This window comes from Rana temporaria, chromosome 8, assembly GCF_905171775.1.
Source record: "Rana temporaria chromosome 8, aRanTem1.1, whole genome shotgun sequence".
Lineage (NCBI taxonomy): Eukaryota > Metazoa > Chordata > Amphibia > Anura > Ranidae > Rana > Rana temporaria.
The window spans coordinates 189,041,007-189,065,602 of record NC_053496.1 but is presented as its reverse complement, the minus strand read 5'-3'; the positions used below and the strand labels follow the sequence as shown (position 1 = coordinate 189,065,602).

At 47.7% G+C, this 24,596-nt stretch overlaps 1 protein-coding gene and 1 pseudogene across 1 annotated transcript in view; one reads left to right on the top strand and one right to left on the bottom strand.

Moving 5' to 3' along the window:
• Positions 1-12,750, bottom strand: part of LOC120909820 — a 42,356-nt pseudogene extending 29,606 nt beyond the window's left edge.
• The window catches only part of LOC120909737, an 857,992-nt gene that overhangs the window by 293,346 nt on the left and 540,050 nt on the right, over positions 1-24,596 (top strand). The window lies entirely within an intron of this gene.

The following is a 24,596-nucleotide window of genomic DNA, read 5'->3' as shown; positions in this document are numbered from 1 at the left end:
GAACGGAAATTCCGAACAGTTTTTTCCTGACGGGAAAAAAGAGATCCTGCTCTCTATCTTTTTCCAGCAGTTTTCCTGTTGGAAAAAGTCTGATGGAGCATACACATGGTCGGGATTCCCAACCAAAAGCTCTCATCAGACTTTTTCCAACAGGAAAACCGATTGTTTTGTACGGGGCATTACCCGTGCATCAGAACTGTTTCTAGTGTTGGTCACCAGGTGGCGTAAACTGTGCTGACCGGAGTGAACCTCTGTTCATATTATGAGTATTTGATAGAACAGTAGTCAGCGGATCCCACCATCTGCTGCGTCTACTACGCAGAGTTATTCCATTTATTCCCAAAGAAGACATAGCAGTCGTGGTGGGAACAATTGTTAACTCTAGACTTAACTATGCAAATGCCCTCTACCTCGGACTCCCAAAGTACCAAATCACTCGCCTGCAGGTCGTTCAGAATACGGCCGCGCGACTGGTGACTGGGAAAAAAACTTGGGAATCAATCTCACCTTCACTGAGAAGCCTTCACTGGCTGCCGGTGAAAGACAGAATCACTTTCAAAGCACTCTGTCTTTCTTGTCGGAATTTCCGATCGTGTTTACGCTGCATTAAGGGTGTCCTGGACTTAAAACCCTCTCTCCCACAGTTCTGTTCTAAGAGAAAATAAATCGCTTTGCATTTAAGAAGTGCCTGGCGCCCATGAATCTACCTTGCTTTACACCCACCATGCCTTGAAACCCACTCTACACAGAAGTACTTCAGCTGTCCCTAACTCTGGAGGTCACCATTAGGCCTAAAGAGGCCCAGGACCTTGGTACACATAAATCTATAGGCCTGGATTCAGATACATCGGCGCATCTTTCTGCCGGCGTAGCGCATCTCATATGCGCTAGGCCAACGTAACACAGAGAGGCAAGCAGAGTATTCACAATGCACTTGCTCCCTATGTTGCGCCAGCGTAACGTAAATTATTGGGCGTGATCCATTTAGATGAACCGTGACCCCATGCAAATGATGGGCCGAACGAACGGCGCATGCGCCGTCCCGTAGACGATTCCCAGTGCGCATGCTCAGAATCACGTCGGAACGAACGCCTAAGATACGTCGAATCACTGAACGTAACCTAGGCCCAGCCCTATTCACGTAGTACTACGTAAACGACGTAAAATACGACGGCTGTTCTGTCGTCCATACCTTTGCATGGTATGCGCCTCCTATATGTGGAATAACTTTACACCGGACGTACGCCTTACATAAACGGCGACGGGTGCAAGTACGTTTGTGAATCGCCGTATCTCAGTCATTGGCATATTCGATGTGTAAATCAATGGGAGCGCCCCTTGCGGCCAGCTTAAATATGCACCCAAGGTACGACGGCGTAGGAAACTTACGTTGGTCGGATGAAGCCTAGTTTCAGGCGTATCTAGTTCTATGGGTACGGCGCACATTTACACTTACGCGGTGTATCTCGAGATACGTCGGAGTAAGTGTTACGTGAATCCGGGCCATTATCTATAACTCTGTTGTCCCGTTGGGTTGCTTGGAGGATATTTCTGTTTCTGGGCCCATTATTCGGGGTTCCCTCTACACTGATGACCTGTGAAGACTTTTATAGCGTCTCCTATGAGTAATATTTAGATACAAAGTTTGTCCTCATTGCACCGACACGCACAATCTTTTCTTCATTCAATACATTTTTTATTATCATTTATTTTTAAACAAGACTGCAGTCAGAAAATTAGGAAATAGTAAAGGAAGAAATCCAACGAATACACCTCGAGGGTTGTGTGGGACCCCTGATGTACAGGAAGACAGGACTTCAGTGAGGAACATTTCCCTCACTCAGGACAGGAATACGGCTTCTCCCTCGTGTGAGATCTCCGATGTCTGTAAAGAGTGGACCTATCTGAAAAACATTTCCCACACTCAGGACAGGAATACGGCTTCTCCCCCGTGTGACATCTCTGATGTCTGGAAAGGCTGGCCTTCTCTGAAAAACATTTCCCACATTCAGGACAAGAATGTGGCTTTGCCCCCGTGTGAGATCTCTGATGTCTGGAAAGATGGGACTTCTCTGAAAAACATTTCCCGCACTCAAGACAGGAATACGGCTTGTCCCCCGTGTGCAATCTCTGATGTGCGGTAAGACTGGACTTCAGTGAAAAACATTTCCCACACTCAGGACAGGAATACGGCTTCTCACCCGTGTGACACCTCTGATGTGTGATAAGACTGGACTTCACTGAAAAACATTTCCCGCACTCAGGACAGGAATATGGCTTCTCACCCGTGTGCAATCTCTGATGTTTGCGAAGACTGACATTTTGTGAAAAACATTTCCCGCACTCGGGACAGGAATACGGCTTCTCCCCCGTGTGAGACCTTTGGTGTTTTTCGAGATCGAATTTCCTTGAAAAACATTTTCCACAATCAAAACAGAAATATGGTTTTTCCCCCGTGTGAGACCTTTGATGTATGATGAGTTTAGATTTTTTTACAAAACATTTTCCGCACTCAGAACAGGAATACAGCTTTTCACCAGTGTGAAATCTCTGATGATTGGAAAGATCGGACTTGTGTGAAAAACATTTACCACACTCTTCACAGGAATACGGCTTCTCACCTGTGTGAGACCTTTGGTGTCTGTTGAGATTGGATTTCCCTGAAAAACATTTCCCACACTCAGGACAGGTATATGGTTTTTCCCCTGTGTGGGATCTCTGATGTCTGTAAAGATGTGACTTCAGTGAAAAACATTTCCCGCACTCAGGACAGGGAAACCTCTTATGTGTTTGAAGGACGGCACCGTCCCGCACAGTCTGAGGTTCCTCAGGATAAGAGGAATACGATGGTCCGGCACCGTCCCGCACAGTCTGAGGTTCCTCAGGATAAGAGGAATACGATGGTCCGGCACCGTCCCGCACAGTCTGAGGTTCCTCAGGATAAGAGGAATACGATGGTTCGGCACCGTCCCGCACAGTCTGAGGTTCCTCAGGATAAGAGGAATACGATGGTCCGGCACCGTCCCGCACAGTCTGAGGTTCCTCATGATAAGAGGAATACGATGGTCCGGCACCGTCCCGCACAGTCTGAGGTTCCTCAGGATAAGAGGAATACGATGGTCCGGCACCGTCCCGCACAGTCTGAGGTTCCTCAGGATAAGAGGAATACGATGGTCCGGCACCGTCCCGCACAGTCTGAGGTTCCTCAGGATAAGAGGAATACGATGGTCCGGCACCGTCCCTCACAGTCTGAGGTTCCTCAGGATAAGAGGAATACGATGGTCCGGCACCGTCCCGCACAGTCTGAGGTTCCTCAGGATAAGAGGAATACGATGATCCATCTACACTGTGTGGTGCCGGATGGACATTTGAGGTAGTCGGGTTTTCTCCTGGACTATACTGTGTGATGTCCTCATCTTCTACTTTACAGTCTGGAGACAAAGTGAGACAATCCTCTGAGGTTTTCCTCATCTCCCGTCCATCTACTAAAATAGAAATACAAAGATTATTACTAGACATGAGCTGATTGGTTCCCCTAAATCAGGACTCCGCCCACATCAGGCAGCTTTGTCTCTGAGGATCTTACAATTCCCCCCTCAAGGTAACTAGTAAATGGGTCCTCTGATCTCCTACCAGATCATTTCTTTATTCATGGACCTTAGTCAGAGAGTGAGGAAACTACGAGAACTGTCTTTTATAGGTTCCAAAGATGGAGGATATTATCAACATGTAGAAGTCTGTTCTCCAATCAAATCATCAGATATAAAATGTCCAGCTGGTAGGAAATGGGTGTAACAAAAGAGAATACATATTATGTATATATATAGCAGTGGGGGGAGGGGAGAGAGAGAAGTCAGAACTATATACAGGCATACCCCGCTTTAAGTACACTCACTTTACATACACTCGCGAGTAAGGACATACCTGTGAGTGTATGTAAAGTGGCTCTCAAGCTAAAGCTGCAGCTGAGTAATCCGTGCACGGATAGTTCAGATTCCCTGCTACTTGGAAAAACACTCCCTGACACCCCCACTACAGTCCCTGACACCCCTCTACAGCCCCTGACACCCCTGAAGTGAAGAAAGGTATTGCTTCACTTTAAGTACATTTTCGTTTTACATACATGCTCTGGTCCCATTGTGTACTGAAAAGTGGGGTATACCTGTACATAGTTCTGACTTCTCTCTCTCCCCTCCACCCACTGCTATATATACACATAATATGTATTCTCTTTTGTTACACCCATTTCCTACCAGCTGGACATTTTATATCTGATGATTTGATTGGAGAACAGAGTACAACATATTGTATATAGTGTAGGGGTCAGGAGTATGTAGTATAAATTGTTTATGATCAGTTTAGCAACCCAATGTTAAAAATCAACATTTTGTTGCCAGCTGAACCCCAGAATCTCCATAAATCCAGTCTAGAGACATAAATTGTGTCTGCAGCACAGAGAAGGAAGATTATCCGAGAGAAATACAGGAATACAGGACGGGGAACACAGGTCAGGAAAGTGACCAGGGGATTACAGGCTGATATCACCCAGTCCCCGCCCTACTCTGGACCAATCAGTGAGCAGTATGGGTGGAGGAATGTATTTAGTGTTAATGACCCACCTGTGCTGATCTCTGTAGGAGTGTCCTCCTCTATAAATGTCCCCGTTATTCCATCCTCCTCCATAGACTGCCGATCATCCCTCACATACGTCTCTTCTTCTTCTGATTTCACCTCAAATTCTATATCGATTGGATCTCCACTCTAAACCAAGAGAATGAGAGAGAATATCATCTGTAAGATATAAACTTACATACAAAATCCACACATCATCTCCACCAGTCCATGTTCTAGATGCTCCGCCCCACCGACCTTGTAACAGTGGGGGATGGTGTGACCTTCCTGTGTGGAATCCCGGGAATACAGAGGACGGGGACATCTCTCTGGGGGGTTCCTGTAGCTGGATGACTCCACCATGGTGTCCTGGTACAGATCTTTGTGTTCTTCCTCCATCACCCCATCCTCCTCCTTTATCTCTTCTTTGACAACAATAATATAATCTTCAAGGTTTCCACTCTGAATATATAATAAAACATTCATTATAATAAACATGTTTGTGTATAAATCATAATTACCAATAATTGTCAATCATCTACCTGATTATGGTGGGGGATGGTGTGACCTTCCTGTGTGGAATCCCGGGAATACAGAGGACGGGGACATCTCTCTGGTGGGTTCCTGGTATTAGGTGGCTCCATCATATCCTTGTGTCCATCAGAATACTTCTCCATCACTCCATACTCCTCATCCTCCTCTTTATACTCTTCTTTAACCACAAAATTATCACCCCCCTGACACGTCTCTGGTGGGTTCCCATTACTGGATCCATCTGTAGGAAACACACACACTGACTGAATACATTGTTTCTATGTGTTTATCAGATGATGGGGGATCTAGGTGGAGCCTCCGTACTGCTCTCTCCTTTACAATAAAGTCTCCTCTTACCCGGTGATGTGAGGGGCGGCTGATTGTCCATCATGACGTCCTTGTAGAGATCCTTGTGTCCTTCTAAATACTCCCACTCCTCCATGGAGAAATAGACAGTGACATCCTGACACCTTATAGGAACCTGACACACACAATGATACAGTCACCATCCACCTCTGTATAAAACCCCCAACCCGTTTCATCGTATAATCCGTTAGTATACGTGCACTCCTGATCTCTGCACTGTGTACATAGCACACTCCTGATCTTAACCTGCTATTCTCCAGTCCTCCCCGCTGCCTCCTTGTACACCCCGCTGCCCCCCTCCACTCCTCTCAAGTACACCTCACAGCCCCCCTGACCACCCCGCTGCCTCCCCCTGTGCATCCTGCTGCCCCGCAGTCCACTCCACTGCCCCCCAGTCCATCCGGCTTCTGTAAGGTTCTTTTGGGTGCTGTGGTTATGGTGGTCCACTTTGGGTTGCCATGGATTGATTTGGGGTGTTGTATATAGAATGGGACACTTTGGTGTGGTGTTGATAGTGTGGGTTGCTATAGGTAGGGTGGGGTACTTTGGACTGTCAGTAGAAGGTTGGGTTAGACTGGACAATAAGGGGTGCTGCCAGTAGGGTGGGCTAATGTAGGCCCCTCCCACTGTTGACGCAATGAGGCCACGCCCTCTATTCGCCATGGGATGCACAGTACGCCGTGTTACTACTCTCTTCAAGCCACTCCAAAAGTGCCCAAGTCTTTTACAATCCGATTTTGTCTGTAGTGTATACTACGTAAAATGCTGTGCGCTAGTAAAGTGCTCGGGTTTGTCTTGAAGAAAAGACAACCCTACCGTAAGTGGGGAAATGCTTTGACCCTGAAGGGGTTAATCTAGGTCTCCACACTATATATGTGTGTATCACCATCTGCTGGAGATAAAAGACGTCACAGTGACTATGGAGGAAGAGGACGGACATGACGGGGTTACTGGGTGTAAATAGAAGATAAGATCTTATTACCTCCTCTACTGTTTCTTCCAGCGATGTCTCCTCACTACTTCCTCCCGACTCACCTCTCACCCGGAACTTCCTGTCTTCCATAGAGCCGTCCTGTCTGGGCAGACGTGAGAAGATCGCCACTTTGTGGAGCTCAGAGAAACTGCAGCCCAGAGAAACGTCTCGTAGTGTGAACACGGCCTTGTGCTGTGTGTGTATGTATTGTATGGCCCGGATTCACAAAGCACTTGCGCCGACGTATCTCCAGATACGCCGCGTAAGTGCAAACATGCGCCGTCGTATCTATGCGCCGGACTCAGAAACCAAGATACGCCTAAAAATAGGCTTCATCCGACCGACGTAACTTGCCTACGCCGGCGTAGAGTGGGCGCATATTTACGCTGGACGTATTTGGCGCTCCGAATGATTTTCTATTCACATATGCAAATGAGGGAGATACGCTGATTCACGAACGTACGTCCGTCTGACGCAGTGCGTGAAAAGTCATACGTTCAGCGTAAAGTTATGCCCCATAAAGGAGGTGTAACTCAGCAGCATCCATGCAAAGGGCTGCACCAGGGAACACAAGCTGGCGTAGTTTACGTTGGACGTGAATATGGCTGGGCGAAGGTTACGTTCACGTCGTAGGCAGTGATCCGGCGTATCTTAGGGAGTAGTTCCGATGTGATTCTGAGCATGCGCACTGAGATGCGTCCACGGGACTGCGCATGCACCGTTCGTTATACGTATCTGTCTGGCGCTCGGCCCATCATTTGCTGAACACTACACTCTGTACACAGGGCTGTATATGATATACTCCTGAACAATGCACTCTATACACAGGGCTGTATATGATATACTCCTGACCTCTGCACTCTAAAGACAGGGCTGTATATGATATACTCCTGACCTCTGCACTCTATACACAGGGCTGTATATGATATACTCCTGACCCCTGCACTCTGTACATAGGGCTGTATATGATATACTCCTGACCCCTGCACTCTATACACAGGGCTGTATATGATATACTCCTGACCCCTGAACTCTATACACAGGGCTGTATATGATATACTCCTGACCACTGCACTCTATACACAGGGCTGTAAATGATATACTCCTGACCCCTGCACTCTATACACAGGACTGTATATGATATACTCCTGACCAGAGGAGGGGGTGTTTTGTCCTGAGGGAGTCTGTATTAATGGAGGGGGTGTGGTTTGTCCTGGGGGATCTGTACTAATGGAGGGGGGTGGTTTCTCCTGGGGGGTCTGTACTAATGGAGGGGGGTGGTTTCTCCTGGGGGGGTCTGTACTAATGGAGGGGGTGGTTTGTCATGAGGGGGAATGTCCTCTATAGCCTCTCCTAATGAGGTACTATTAGACACAAAATGTAAAGTCTTCTGGTCTCTGACCTTATTGATAGTGCAGACCGCGCATCTTTTACATTTATGGAACCCCACCAAATTTTGAAAAAAACAAGGTTTATTACTGGGGAGGGGGGTCACAGGAATCTTTTAGAGAAGGAACCCCCCTAAACACGACCTGTGGTTTTTCTGGCAGGATAGGTCCTAGGATGGCATCATCTTTGATCAGGTGCCAATGCCTACGTACTAATTTTCTCACCAGAAAATGTTGATCTGAAACCCCTGTGATAAAAGGCCAGGTATAGTCGTTTTGTCCTCCGCTTTTCTTCGTCTTGTCAGCCAAAGGTACACTTCTATCAAGTTTTTCCACTTCCGAGACTCGTAATTCCAAGTCTCCGATAGAATATCGGTCATGGACATGCAGTAATGTCTGGCAGCTTACCTTGCTCTCCATGGGCCGGATTCAGATAGGTTAGCGGATCTTTAGATCTGATTTACGATCCGCCGCCGCAAGTTTTTGAGGCGAGTGCTTAATTCAGAAAGCACTTACCTCAAAACTTGCGACGTCGTATCGTAAATCCCCCGGCGGAATTCAAATTCCGCGGCTAGGGGGAGTGTACTATTTAAATCAGGCGCATCCCCGCGCCGATCCAACAGTGCATGCGCCGTCCGCAAATTTTCCCAGCATGCATTGCTCCAAATGACGTCGCAAGGACGTCCTTGGTTTCGACGTTAACGTAAATTACGTCCGGCCGTATTCGCGAACGACTTACGCAAACGATGTAAAAAATTAAAAACTCGGCGCGGGAACGATGACCATACTTAACATAGGATACGCCGCACTTACCCCTGCTACAGGGGTAACTTTGCGCCGGAAAAAGCCGAACGCAAATGACGTAAAAAAAAAGCGCCGGGCGGGCGTTCGTTTCTGAATCGGCGTGAATGCTCATTTGCATATTTGACGCGTAAAAAAGACACGGAAGCGCCACCTAGCGCCCAGCCTGAAATTGCAGCCTAAGATCCAACGGTGTAAGTCACTTACACCTGTCGGATCTTAGGGATATCTATGCGTAACCTGATTCTATGAATCAGCCGCATAGATACGACCGGCCGGCGTATGTCCTATCTGAATCAGGCCCCATGTGTTTATCTTAGAGGCCAGGCCCTCTCACCTGGCTGCCTTTATCATCTCTCCTTCCTGTATGGCTCTACCCCAGGCCATTCCAGGAACACTATATTAACCAGTGCACTGCAGGTCTGCATGGCTGATCAACGTTGTTTGTTAAGCATTGTATGTTTGGGTTCCTGCTTGCCGTGTGCTACGTTTATCTCTGTGTACCGATCTTGGCTTGTCCCCGACTACTCCTGTTTGCATGTGACCCTGACCCTTGGCCTTTCCCTTGTTTATCCTTGTCTGCTTGTTGCCCCGACCTTGGCTTAACCCTTCACTATCTCTTGTGTCCTGAGTGGCTTCTTCACCTTTCTTCCTATGGAGCGTGACCTGGGGGACTCTGGGGGCCGCGACCTGGATCCAGTTGCAGCTAAGGCCATCCTCACCACTAGAGACTCTGGTGAAAACCAGCTGGATCTTAGACTCTGCGCCCTGGGGAATCCTGGGCTCAAGCTTCCTGTGGGATCCCTGTTTGTGCTCCAGTGGACCTGTCCCCCATATCCACTCTGTGGTCCATCCGCAGCAGTCTGCCAAAGGGTTCACTATCTTGTGGTGCACTCCTGACTCCAACGGGGTGCATCGGTCATCTGGCCACAGGTGACCTGACAATATCCCTTCTCCAAAAATCTGTTGGGCATGACCTTCGCCTGCTCTTTAAATTCATCTAGTGCAATTGCGCCGCAGGCGTACTTATTGGCTTTTCGGGACTGAGTCCAGCCACTGATGGTGATGACAGCTGTCTCGGGGAATAAAGGCATTTCTATCGGTAGACTTGAAGTATGTTGAGGTAAGGAATTGTCCCTCCTCAACACGTATCTGCAAGTCCAAAAAATGGATAGAATGTTGATCTGCCTCATATTTAAAATATATGCCCCTATCATTATTGTTCAAGGCGTCCATGAAGGAACCAAGTGAATCCCTGGATCCCATCCATAGGAGGAGGACGTCGTCTATGTACCTGACCCACAGAACAAGCTCCGGTCTGCGGTCAGCATACACGACATCCTCCTCCCATTTCCCCATAAATAGGTTGGGCAGGCTGGGGGCAAATCTATAACTCTGTAGCCCCGTTGGGTTGCTTGGACGGTATTTCTGTTTCTGGGCCCATTATTCGGGGTTCCCTCTACACTGATGACCTGTGAAGACTTTTATAGCGTCTCCTATGAGTAATATTTGGATACAAAGTTTGTCCTCATTGCACCGACACGCACAATCTTTTCTTCATTCAACACATTTTTTATTATCATTTTACTTTTAACAAGACTGCAGTCATAACATCAGGGAATAGTAAAGGAAGAAAACCAACGAATACACCTCAAAGGTTGTGTGGGACCCCTGATGTACAGGAAGACAGGACTTCACTGAGAAACAATTCCCTCACTCAGGACACGATACGGCTTCTCCCTCGTGTGAGATCTCTGATGTCTGGAAAGATGGGACTTCAATGAAAAACATTTCCCACACTCAGGACAGGAATACGTCGTCTGTCCCGTGTGCAATCTCTGATGTCTGATAAGACCGGACTTCCTTAAAAAACATTTCCCGCACTCAGGACAGGAATACGGCTTCTCCCCTGTGTGAGTTTTTTGATGTGTGGAAAGACTGGACTTCAGTGAAAAAAATTTCCCGCACTCAGGACAGGAATATGGCTTCTCCCCCGTGTGAGGTTTCTGATGTGTGGAAAGACTGGACTTATCTGAAAAACATTTCCCGCATTCAGAACAGGAATACGGCTTCTCCCCTGTGTGCGATCTCTTATGTCTGTAAAAACTGGACTTATCTGAAAAACATTTCCCACACTCAGGGCAGGAATACGGCTTCTCGCCTGTGTGAGATCTTATATGCACTTTAACATGGGATTTAAAACGAAAACACTTCCCGCACTCAGGACATGGAAACCTCTTATGTGTTGGAAGGACAGCACCGTCCTGCACAGTCTGAGGTTCCTCAGGATAAGAGGAATACGATGGTCCAGCACCGTCCCGCACAGTCTGAGGTTCCTCAGGATAAGAGGAATACGATGGTCCGGCACCGTCCCGCACAGTCTGAGGTTCCTCAGGATAAGAGGAATACGATGGTCCGGCACCGTCCCGCACAGTCTGAGGTTCCTCAGGATAAGAGGAATACGATGGTCCGGCACCGTCCCGCACAGTCTGAGGTTCCTCGGGATAAGAGGAATACGATCTCTGATGTGTGTAAAGAGTGGACTTCATTAAAAAACATTTCTTGCACTCAGGACAGGAACACGTCTTCTGTCCCGTGTGCAATCTCTGATGTCTGAGAAGACCGGACTTCCTTAAAAAACATTTCCCGCACTCAGAACAGGAATACGGCTTCTCCCCTGTGTGCGATCTCTTATGTCTGTAAAAACTGGACTTATCTGAAAAACATTTCCCACACTCAGGGCAAAAATACGGCTTCTCGCCTGTGTGAGATCTTATATGCACTTTAACATGAGATTTAAAACGAAAACACTTCCCGCACTCAGGACATGGAAACCTCTTATGTGTTGGAAAGACAGCATCATCCTGCACAGTCTGAGGTTCCTCAGAATAAGAGGAATACGATGGTCCGGCACCATCCCGCACAGTCTGAGGTTCCTCGGGATAAGAGGAATACGATGGTCCGGCACCGTCCCGCACAGTCTGAGGTTTCTCAGGATAAGAGGAATACGATGGTCCGGCACCGTCCCGCACGGTCTGAGGTTCCTCAGGATAAGAGGAATACGATGGTCCGGCAACGTCCCGCACAGTCTGAGGTTCCTCAGGATAAGAGGAATACGATGGTCCGGCACCGTCCCGCACAGTCTGAGGTTCCTCAGGATAAGAGGAATACGATGGTCCGGCACCGTCCCGCACAGTCTGAGGTTCCTCAGGATAAGAGGAATACGATGGTCCGGCACCGTCCCGCACAGTCTGAGGTTCCTCAGGATAAGAGGAATACGATGGTCCGTCACCGTCCCGCACAGTCTGAGGTTCCTCAGGATAAGAGGAATACGATGGTCCGGCACCGTCCCGCACAGTCTGAGGTTCCTCAGGATAAGAGGAATACGATGGTCTGGCACCGTCCCGCACAGTCTGAGGTTCCTCGGGATAAGAGGAATACGATGGTCCATCTACACTGTGTGGTGCCGGATGGACATTTGAGGTAGTCGGGTTTTCTCCTGGACTATACTGTGTGATGTCCTCATCTTCTACTTTACAGTCTGGAGACAAAGTGAGACAATCCTCTGAGGTTTTCCTCATCTCCCGTCCATCTACTAAAATAGAAATACAAAGATTATTACTAGACATGAGCTGATTGGTTCCCCAACCAGGACTCCGCCCACATTAGGCCATTGCCATCTTCCCAACACAAGAAGTCCTGCACTTCCTTATTTAGTCCATGATTTAGTCATGAATAACAGCGGGGCTGAGCCCCACCAGAGGTCAGAGAGTGAGGATGGGGGAAGAACAACCAAGACTGGACTGATCCTGAAGACCACCATCATTGGGTTATTGACTCCTCCCCCTCATTATCACTTTCTGTTTTTGTTTCTGGATGGACTTGTGTCTTTTTTCAACCTGGTTAACTATGTAACTATGTTTAAGGTTCCAAAGTTGGAGGATGTCATCACATTATTATCAACATGTAAAAGTCTGTGCTCCAATCAAATCATCAGATATAAAATGTCCAGCTGGTAGGAAATGGGTGTAACAAAAGAGAATACATATTATGGCCCGGATTTAGAGAGATTGGCATATCTTTAGAGCGGCGTAGCGCATCTGATATGCGCTACGCCGACGTAACATAGAGTGGCTCGTACTGTATTCACAAAGCACTTGCTCCCTTTCTTACGCCGGCGTAAAGTAAAATGGCTGGCGTAAGCCCGCCTAATTCAAAGTAGCAAGGCCGTGGGCGTGTTGTATTAAAATTAGCCGTGACCCCATGTAAATGCATGGCTGAGCGAACGGCGCATGCTCAGATTCACGTCGAATTTACTCCCTAAGATACGCCGGTTCAATGCCTGTGACGTGAACGTAACCTACGCCCAGCCCCATTCAAGTACGACTTATGTAAACAACGTAAAATTTGACGCTTGTTCCGACGTCCATATCTTTGCATTACCTGCGCCTCATATAGCAGGGGTAACTTTACGCCGGACGTACGCCTTACGTAAACGGCGTAGCTTAATGCGACGGGCGCAAGTACGTTCGTGAATCGGCGTATCTAGGTTATTTGCATATTCGATGCGTAAATCTACGGAAGCGCCCCTTACGGCCAGCGTAAATATGCACCCAAGATACGACGGCGTAGGAGACTTACGTTGGTCGTATCTTGGCAAAATTCAGGCGTATCCGATTTCCAGAATATGCGTTTAGATACGACAGCGCACATTTGGACTTACGACGGCGTATCTGGAGATACGCCGTTGTAAGTCCTTTCTGAATCCGGCCCAGAGTGTATATATAGCAGAGGGTGGAGGGGAGAGAGCAGAAGTCAGGAGTATGTAATGTACAATATAAATGTTTATGATCGGTTTAGCAAACCCTATGGTGAAAATCAACATTTTGCTGCCAGCTGAACCCCAGAATCTCCATAAATCCAGTCTAGAGACATAAATTGTGTCTGCAGCACAGAGAAGGAAGATTATCCGAGAGAAATACAGGAATACAGGACGGGGAACACAGCTCAGGAAAGTGACCAGGGGATTACAGGCTGATATCACCCAGTCCCCGCCCTACTCTGGACCAATCAGTGAGCAGTATGTGTGGAGGAATGGATTTAGTGTTAATGACCCACCTGTGCTGATCTCTGTAGGAGTGTCCTCCTCTATAAATGTCCCCGTTATTCCATCCTCCTCCATAGACTGCTGATCATCCCTCACATACGTCTCTTCTTCTTCTGATTTCACCTCAAATTCTATATCGATTGGATCTCCACTCTAAACCAAGAGAATGAGAGAGAATATCATCTGTAAGATATAAACTTACATACAAAATCCACACATCATCTCCACCAGTCCATGTTCTAGATGCTCCGCCCCACCGACCTTGTAACAGTGGGGGATGGTGTGACCTTTCTGTGTGGAATCCCGGGAATACAGAGGACGGGGACATCTCTCTGGTGGGTTTCTGTAGCTGGATGACTCCACCATGGTGTCCTGGTACAGATCTTTGTGTTCTTCCTCCATCACCCCATCCTCATCATCCTCCTCTTTTATCTCTTCTTTAACCTCAACTTTAGGATCTCTCAGGTCTCCACTCTGAATATAGAATAAAAATGACATGAATGGTAACAATGCAGATAATGTACAGATCCTAATGATACTATCAGTGATTGTTCCTCATCTACCTGATGATGGTGGGGGATGGTGTGACCTTCCTGTGTGGAATCCCGGGAATACAGAGGACGGGGACATCTCTCTGGTGGGTTCCCATTACTGGATCCATCTGTAGGAAACACACACACTGACTGAATACATTGTTTCTATGTGTTTATCAGATGATGGGGGATCTAGGTGGAGCCTCCGTACTGCTCTCTCCTTTACAATAAAGTCTCCTCTTACCCGGTGATGTGAGGGGCGGCTGATTGTCCATCATGACGTCCTTGTAGAGATCCTTGTGTCCTTCTAAATACTCCCACTCCTCCATGGAGAAATAGACAGTGACATCCTGACACCTTATAGGAACCTGACACACACAATGATACAGTCACCATCCAGACACACCCCTTGTCTGTTACTGGATAATGTCCCAGAATCCTCCTCACCTCTCCTGTCAGCAGCTTCATCATCTTCTTGGTGACTTCTAGAATCTTCTCCATGTTGTGTCTCTCAGGTTTTAGGGAGTCACATGGAGGCACTGTGATGGTCATGTGATCACCTGACTTCACAAGAGGAAATCTCTGTATTGAGGAACCAATAGAAATATCATGTTAGAATCCCAGAATCCTCCTCACCTCTCCGGTCAGGTCTGTGTATTATTAATAGAGATAAGAGTGATGTCATGTGACCTCCCAGAATCCTCCTCACCTCTCCGGTCAGGTCTGTGTTTTATTAATAGAGATAAGAGTGATGTCATGTGACCTCCCAGAATCCTCCTCACCTCTCCGGTCAGCAGATAGATGATCTCCAGGGTGAAGTTTAGTATCCTCTCAGTCATGTGACTCCAGTCCTCCTCCATCCTCATTGGTCATGTGATCTATACAGGTTTCCTGTAGACTAATAATTAATAAGAGAGATTGATGAGGACTGTACTTAGGGTTGCCACCTCATCCCTTTAAACCCGTACACATTAATTACACGCGTTCTGTGGTTGATTAGGGTGGTAATTATGATCACTTGGTGACTTATCTGAATCAAATTGGCCTCAGAACCCGTGTAATTCATATGTGTTCAGGTTTAAAGGGATGAGGTTGAAACTCTAACTGTACTGGTTGTACATTATTAGGATGGGGGTTACTGGGTGTAAATAGAAGATAAGATCTTATTACCTCCTCTGCTACGTCTTCCAGCGATGTCTCCTCACTACTTCCTCACAACTCACCTCTCACCCGGAACTTCCTGTCTGTCCCTGACATCACTTCCTGTCTTCCATAGAGACTTCCTGTCTCTATGGTAGAAGTGAGAAGATCACCACCTTGTGGAGCTCAGAGGAACTGCAGCCCTGAGAAACGTCTCGTAGTGTGAACACGGCCTTGTCCTGTGTGGGCCAGATTCAGGTAGACTTACGACGGGCGTATCAGTAGATACGCCGTCGTAAGTCCGAATCCCCGCCGTCGTATATTTAAGCGTATTCTCAAACTGAGATACGCTTAAATATTGCTAAGATACGAGCGGCGTAAGTCTCATACGCCGTCGTATCTTAACTGCATATTTACGCTGGCCGCTAGGGGCGTGTATGCTGATTTACACCTAGAATATGTAAATCAGCTAGATACGCCTATTCACGAACGTACGCCCGGCCGTCTCAGTAAAGATACGCCGTTTACGTAAGGGGTTTTCAGACGTAAAGATAAACCAGCAAAATGATGTTAAGTATGGACTTCGGAACCGCGTCAAATTTTTCTAATTTTACGTAGTTTGCGTAACTCGTCCGTGAATGGGGCTGGCCGCCCCCTCTGACGCACCCTCGTACGTCACTGGGAAAGACCTGGTCTTTCCAAGTGACGTACGACGGTGCGTCAGAGGGGGCGGGGTCACGTGATGGGTGGCCGCTTCCCCTATATAAGAAATGTCACAGGTCCAGCGCGTCATTCCGTCATCCCAGCGGAGAGAGGAGCTGCCTGCTGCGCTCTGGAAGGATGGATCTTCTCAGCGCTGGACCGGACCGCTGATCATCCGTCCGTCGCTGGAGAGATCATCCGTCGCACGATAGAAGACAACGTTGGAGCGGGGCCCGGGCCGAGAGTGGATTCACATCGCTGGATTTTATTTTTTATTTTTATTAATAAAGGATTTTTTTCTACGGTGTGTGTGTTTTTTTTTAACTATTTACACTTCCTTTGTGAAATGGTATAGGTACAGTGTACCCCATTACCAATTCACATAGGGGGGGGGCCAGGATCTGGGGGTCCCCTTTGTTAAAGGGGTCTTCCAGATTCTGATAAGCCCCCCGCCCGCAGACCCCCACAACCACCGGGCAAGGGTTGTGGGGATGAGGCCCTTGTCCCCATCAACATGGGGACATCCTCCCCATGTTGAGGGCATGTGGCCTGGTACGGTTCAGGAGAGAGGGGGGGCCGCACTCTGTCCCCCCCTCTTTTCTGCGGCGGGCCAGGTTAACGTGCTCGGATAAGGGCCTGGTGTGGATTTTTGGGGGACTCCACGCCATTTTTTTTAAAAATTTGGGGTGGAGTGCCCCTTAAAATCCACACCAGACCTGAAGGGTCTGGTATGGATATTTGCGGGGAACCCCACGTAATTTTTTTTTTAAATTGACGGCGGGGTTCCCCTTAATATCCATATCAGACCTGAAGGGCCTGTTAATAGAATTTGGGGGGACCCCACGCTTTTTTTTTTTTTATGAATGAATCATCTCTGGATTGCCAGAGCCGACAATTCATTAGAGTCGCAAAGCCGGTTTTAAATGCCTTTTTTTCTTTCAGAAATTACACTTTGTGCAGGGACAGTTCTATGTACGGTAAACATGCGCTATTTCACATGCTGACTTTACACCCCCCCCAGGTACGAAATTTAAAGTAATATTTCACTTTTATTGTTTCACTTTTAGCATTATTAAATTCACTGCTCCCGAAAAAACGGCCGTTTTTAAAACTTTTTTTTGCATTGATACATGATTCCTGGGACAGGACCCAGGTCCCCAAACACTTTTTAGGACAATAAATTGCATATTAGCCTTTAAAATTAACACTTTAGATTTCAAATGTTCGAGTCCCATAGACTTTAACGGGGTTCTAAAGTTCGCACGAACGTTTGGTGTGTTCGCAAGTTCTGATGCGAACCGAACAGGGGGGTGTTCGGCTCATCCTTATAAATCACTAGATACGCCTATTCACGAACGTACGCCCGGCCGACGCAGTACAGATACGCCGTTTACGTAACGCTTTATCAGGCCTAAAGTTATTCCATCAAATAGTTTGAATAGTAATGTTAAAGTATGGCCGCCGTTCCCGCTTCGAAATTCGAAAATTTTACGTCGTTAGCGTAAGTCGTCCGTGAATAGGGATTTACGTCATTTACGTCCACGTCGAAATCAATCGGACCGTGCGGTGTACTTAGCCACAATGCACACTGGGAAATGTAGGCGGACGTCAATCACGTCAGGTCAAAGCAAATTATCATAAAACATGCCCCCTCAGCCTATTTTGAATTAGGCACGCTTGCGTTCGCCGCATTTATGCTACGCCGCCGTAAGTTAGGAGGCAAGAACTTTGTGAATACAGTACTTGCCTCTCTGACTTAAGGCGGCGTAGCGTAAATACGATACACTACGCTGCCTTAAAGTTGCGTGCCCCTACCTGAATCTAGCTAATGGACTCCATTGACTCTGAGGAGAAATAGACTACACTTCCCACAATGCCCTGCATTATTGGAACATGTGACACCTCTGCACAGACTTATGGGGGAGGTTACTTAAGGAAAGGGAGGGGCTGTTCTCGCTCTCTCGGGACCTGCATCTTCTCCTCTGCGGAACTGTGGAGGACAGCACAGCCGTGCTGCTAGGCCTGAAACCTGGGCCTAACTCTTCCGAGAGACCAGCCATCCAGAAGGAAGCAAGACCACCGTACCCAGCTCGTGTTCCAAGAGACCGGAGAGGCCACCCAGCTGAGGACTGAAACAGTGAAGAGCCTGATGCTGGAAATCTCGAGCTGTGGAGTAGTGATCTACCAACGCGCCTTTTGAGAAGAACTCAGGCGGATCGAGCCTGTCGGGTGAGAGAGCACATTCTCAACTTCCAATCCTCCCTTTCAGACAGTTAACTTAGTGCCACCCTACAAGCCGGAGACACGTGTTTGGCCTCTAGCTGAAACTTAGAGGCCCTCTAACTTTATAGTTATTATACAGAAGTGACTGACGCTGATGAGCGATCAGTTTCCCAACGTTGCTGTTCAGGATACTTGTTTGATTAATTTCCTTTCTTCATTTACCACTTGCGGATTATAAATCTAACGCGCACCAACCGGCCGCAACGTGAACTTTAGTCTCGAGACATTCTTTAGCTGTTCTGCAGGACTGCCCGCTAGAGGGAGCTCGTGGGCATAGACTGCCTACACTAGTTTAACTAAATGGTACCATTCTTAGCCTAGATCTTTTCATTATTGTTATTTACTGATTCCCGCAAGGGCCCTTGCAGAATCATATTGTGTCATTGCATAACAATTGTTTATTTGTGTTTCAAACCCATGTTTGCTTTCTCTAGTCTACATAAAGTAAACTTATCCTCTTTGGTTTAAATATATTGACTGTGTGGAGTGTACTTTTCTCACCTGGAGGGACCATCCATTAAAGTAGGTAATACTGTTGATACATTGTCATTGCATGTTGTATGCCTGCTATTGTGACCCCAGCCAAGCAGAGGTCACAATACACCCACCAAACTTCTGATGTGTCAAGGGAGGGTTCGAGACAGTTAAATAGGGGTGAGCCAAGCAAAGAGAGAGTAGATCCCAAAGCAACCAGCGGCTCCTGAGGGGGTAGCGCTACATACCCTAATGGGGAGGGGTGGTGGTTGGTTTGTCCTGAGGGGGGTCTGTACTAATGGGGCGGTGGTTTGTGGGGGGTATGTACTAATGGAGGGGGGTGGTTTGTCCTGGGGGGTCTGTACTAATGGAGGGGGGGTGGTTTGTCCTGAGGGGGTCTGGATTAATGGAGAGGGTGGTTTGTCCTGGGGGGTCTGTATTAATAGAGTAGGGGGTGTTTTGTCCTGGGGGGGCCTGTACTAATGGAGGGGGGTGGTTTGTCCTGGGGGTCTGTACTAATGGAGGGGGAGGTTTGTCCTGGGGGGTCTGTACTAATGGAGGGGGGAGGTTTGTCCTAAGGGGGTCTGTACTAATGGGGGGTGGTTTGTGGGGGGGGGGTCTGTACTAATGGAGGGGGGAGGTTTTTCCTGAGGGGTGGTGGTTTGTGAGGGTTGTCTGAACTAATGGAGGGGGTGGTTTGTGGGAGGGTCTGTACTAATGGAAAAGGGGTCTGTAATAATGGAGAGGGTTGGTTGGTTTTGGCAGGGTCTGTACTAATGTAGGGGGGTGGTTTGTCCTGAGAGGAGTCTGTACTAATGAAGGGGGGACGGTTTGTCCTGAGTATGTTGAGGTAAGGAATTGTCCCTCCTCAACACGTATCTGCAAAGTCCAAAAAATGGATAGAATGTTGATCTGCCTCATATATAAAATATATGCCCCTATCATTATTGTTCAAGGCGTCCATGAAGGAACCAAGTGAATCCCTGGATCCCTTCCATAGGAGGAGGACGTCGTCTATGTACCTGACCCACAGAACAAGCTCCGGTCAGCATACACGACATCCTCCTCCCATTTCCCCATAAATAGGTTGGCCAGGCTGGGGGCAATTCTATAACTCTGTAGCCCCGTTGGGTTGCTTGGAGGGTATTTCTGTTCTCTGTGCCCATTATTCGGGGTTCCCTCTACACTGATGACCTGTGAAGACTTTTATAGCGTCTCCTATGAGTAATATTTGGATACAAAGTTTGTCCTCATTACACCGACATGCACAATCTTTTCTTCATTCGATACATTTTTTATTATCATTTTACTTTTAACAAGACTGCAGTCATAAAATCAGGAAATAGTAAAGGTCCAAATCCAACGAGTACACCTCCAGGGTTGTGTGGGACCCCCGATGTACAGGAAGACAGGACTTCACTGAGGAACAATTCCCTCACTCAGGACACGATACGGCTTCTCCCTCGTGTGCAATCTGTGATGTCTGTAAAGACTGGACTTTTGTGAAAAACATTTCCCGCACACAGAACAGGAAAACGGCTTCTCCCTTGTGTGTGATCTCTGATGTGTGATAAGACCGGACTTCAGTAAAAAACTTTTCCCGCACTCAGGACAGAAATACAATTTCTCACCCGTGTGCCATTTGTGATGTGTGTAAAGAGTGGACAAATCTGAAAAACATCTTCCGCACTCAGAACAGGAATACGGCTTCTCCCCCGTGTGCGATCTCTGATGTCTGTCAAAACCGGACTTATCTGAAAAACCTTTCCCACACTCAGGGCAGGAATACGGCTTCTCACCTATGTGAGATCTTATATGCACTTTAACATGAGATTTAAAACGAAAACATTTCCCGCACTCAGGACATGGAAACCTCTTGTATGTTGGAAGGGCGGCACCGTCCTGCACAGTCTGAGGTTCCTCAGGATAAGAGGAATACGATGGTCCGGCACCGTCCCGCACAGTCTGAGGTTCCTCAGGATAAGAGGAATACGATGGTCCGGCACCGTCCCGCACAGTCTGAGGTTCCTCGGGATAAGAGGAATACGATGGTCCGGCACCGTCCCGCACAGTCTGAGGTTCCTCAGGATAAGAGGAATACGATGGTCCGGCACCGTCCCGCACAGTCTGAGGTTCCTCAGGATAAGAGGAATACGATGGTCCGGCACTGTCCCGCACAGTCTGAGGTTCCTCAGGATAAGAGGAATACGATGGTCCGGCACTGTCCCGCACAGTCTGAGGTTCCTCAGGATAAGAGGAATACGATGGTCCGGCACCGTCCCGCACAGTCTGAGGTTCCTCAGGATAAGAGGAATACGATGGTCCGGCACCGTCCCGCACAGTCTGAGGTTCCTCAGGATAAGAGGAATACGATGGTCCGGCACCGTCCCGCACAGTCTGAGGTTCCTCAGGATAAGAGGAATATGATGGTCCGGCACCGTCCTGCACAGTCTGAGGTTCCTCAGGATAAGAGGAATACGATGGTCCATCTACACTGTGTGGTGCCGGATGGACATTTGAGGTAGTCGGGTTTTCTCCTGGACTATACTGTGTGATGTCCTCATCTTCTACTTTACAGTCTGGAGACAAAGTGAGACAATCCTCTGAGGTTTTCCTCATCTCCCGTCCATCTACTAAAATAGAAATACAAAGATTATCACTAGACATGAGCTGATTGGTTCCCCTAAACCAGGACTCCGCCCACATCAGGCAGCTTTGTCTCTGAGGATCTTACAATTCCCCCCTTAAGGTAACTAGTAAATGGCTCCTCTGATCTCCTACCAGATCATTTCTTTATTCATGGACCTTAGTCAGAGAGTGAGGAAACAACGAGAACTGTCTTTTATAGGAGTGACAGTGATGAGGGAATTATAGGACGAGTGTCCCCACCCCCTCTATCACTCATTGCCATCTTCCCAACACAAGAAGTCCTGCACTTCCTTATTTAGTCATGAATAACAGCGGGGCTGAGCCCCACCAGCAGTCAGAGAGTGAGTATGGGGGGGGAGAACAACCAAGATGAAGACTGGACTGATCCTGAAGACCTCCATCATTGAGTTGACTCCTCCCCCTCATTATCACTTTCTGTTTAAGGGTCCAAAGTCTGAGGATGTTATCACATTATTATCCACATGTAAAAGTCTGTCCTCCAATCACATCATCAGATCTAAAATGTCCAGCTGGTAGGAAATGGGTGTAACAAAAGAGAATTCATATTATGGCCCAGATTCACATACATCGGCGCATATATATGCCGCCGTAGCGTATCTCTTTTACGCTACGCCGACGCAACGCAGAGAGGCAAGCATGGAATTCACAAAGCACTCGCTCCCAACGTTGCGCCGGCGTAACGTAAATTCGTAGGCGTAAGCCAGCCTAATTCAAAGTAGGTGGAAGTGGGCGTGATCCATTTAAATGAAGCGTGACCCCATGCAAATGATGGGCAGAACGAACGGCACATGTGCCGTCCCGTGGATGCATCCCAGTGCGCATGCTCAGAATCACGTCGAAAATACTCCCTAAGATACGTTGAATCACTGCCTACGACGTGAACGTAACCTACGCCCAGCCCTATTCACGTACTACGTAAACAACGTAAATAACGATGGCTGTGTTCCCTGGTGCATTGATGCTGCTGACTTACACCTGCTTTATGAGGCATAACTTTACGCCAGACGTACGACTTACGCAAACCGCGTATATTACTGCGCCGGGCACAAGTACGTTCGTGAATCGGCGTATCTCACTCATTTGCATATTTAAATCGTAAATCAATGGAAGCACCCCTTGCGTCCAGCGTAAATATGCGCCCACGATACGACGGCGTAGGAAACTTACGTCGGTCGGAAAAATACTATTTTCCGGCGTATCTAGTTCTGTGGGCACGGCGCACAGATACGCCACGTAAGTGTAACTATGTGCCGTCGTATCTCGAGATACGTCGGCGTAAGTGCTCCGTGAGTCCGGGCCTATGTGTATATATAGCAGAGGGTGGAGGGGAGAGAGCAGAAGTCAGGAGTATGTAATGTAGAATATCGATGGTTTATGATCGGTTTAGCAAACCCTATGGGGAAAATCAACATTTTGCTGCCAGCTGAACCCCAGAATCTCCATAAATCCAGTCTAGAGACATAAATTGTGTCTGCAGCACAGAGAAGGAAGATTATCCGAGAGAAATACAGGAATACAGGACGGGGAACACAGCTCAGGAAAGTGACCAGGGGATTACAGGCTGATATCACCCAGTCCCCGCCCTACTCTGGACCAATCAGTGAGCAGTATGGGTGGAGGAATGGATTTAGTGTTAATGACCTACCTGTGCTGATCTCTGTAAGAGTGCCGTCCTCTAGAATTAGCCTCAATATTCCATCCTCCTCCATAGACTGCTGATCATCCCTCACATACGTCTCTTCTTCTGATTTCACCTCGACTTTTCTATCTATCAGATCTTCACTCTAAACCAAGAGAAGGAGAGAAATGTGCACCTTGTAAGGTCCATAAATCTCCTCCATGAGTCACTTTGAAGTTCTAGATGCTCCTTTCCACCAACCTTGTAACAGTGGGGGATGGTGTGACCTTCCTGTGTGGAATCCCGGGAATACAGAGGACGGGGACATCTCTCTGGTGGGTTCCCATTACTGGATCCATCTGTAGGAAACACACACACTGACTGAATACATTGTTTCTATGCGTTTATCAGATGATGGGGGATCTAGGTGGAGCCTCCGTACTGCTCTCTCATTTACAATAAAGTCTCCTCTTACCCGGTGATGTGAGGGGCGGCTGATTCTCCATCATGACGTCCTTGTAGAGATCCTTGTGTCCTTCTAAATACTCCCACTCCTCCATGGAGAAATAGACAGTGACATCCTGACACCTTATAGGAACCTGACACACACAATGATAAAGTCAACATCCAGACACACCCCTTGTCTGTTACTGGATAATGTCCCAGAATCCTCCTCACCTCTCCTGTCAGCAGCTCCATCATCTTCTTGGTGACATCTAGAATCTTCTCCATGTTGTGTCTCTCGGGTTTTAGGGAGTCACATGGAGGCACTGTGATGGTCATGTGATCACCTGACTTCACAAGAGGAAATCTCTGTATTGGAGAACCAATAGGAATATCATGTTAGAATCCCAGAATCCTCCTCACCTCTCCGGTCAGGTCTGTGTATTATTAATAGAGATAAGAGTGGTGTCATGTGACCTCCCAGAATCCTCCTCACCTCTCCGGTCAGGTCTGTATTATTAATAGAGATAAGAGTGATGTCATGTGACCTCCCAGAATCCTCCTCACCTCTCCGGTCAGGTCTGTGTATTATTAATAGAGATAAGAGTGATGTCATGTGACCTCCCAGAATCCTCCTCACCCCTCCGGTCAGGTCTGTATTATTAATAGAGATAAGAGTGATGTCATGTGACCTCCCAGAATCCTCCTCACCTCTCCGGTCAGGTCTGTATTATTAATAGAGATAAGAGTGATGTCATGTGACCTCCCAGAATCCTCCTCACCCCTCCGGTCAGGTCTGTGTATTATTAATAGAGATAAGAGTGATGTCATGTGACCTCCCAGAATCCTCCTCACCTCTCCGGTCAGGTCTGTGTATTATTAATAGAGATAAGAGTGATGTCATGTGACCTCCCAGAATCCTCCCCACCTCTCCGGTCAGCAGGTAGATGAT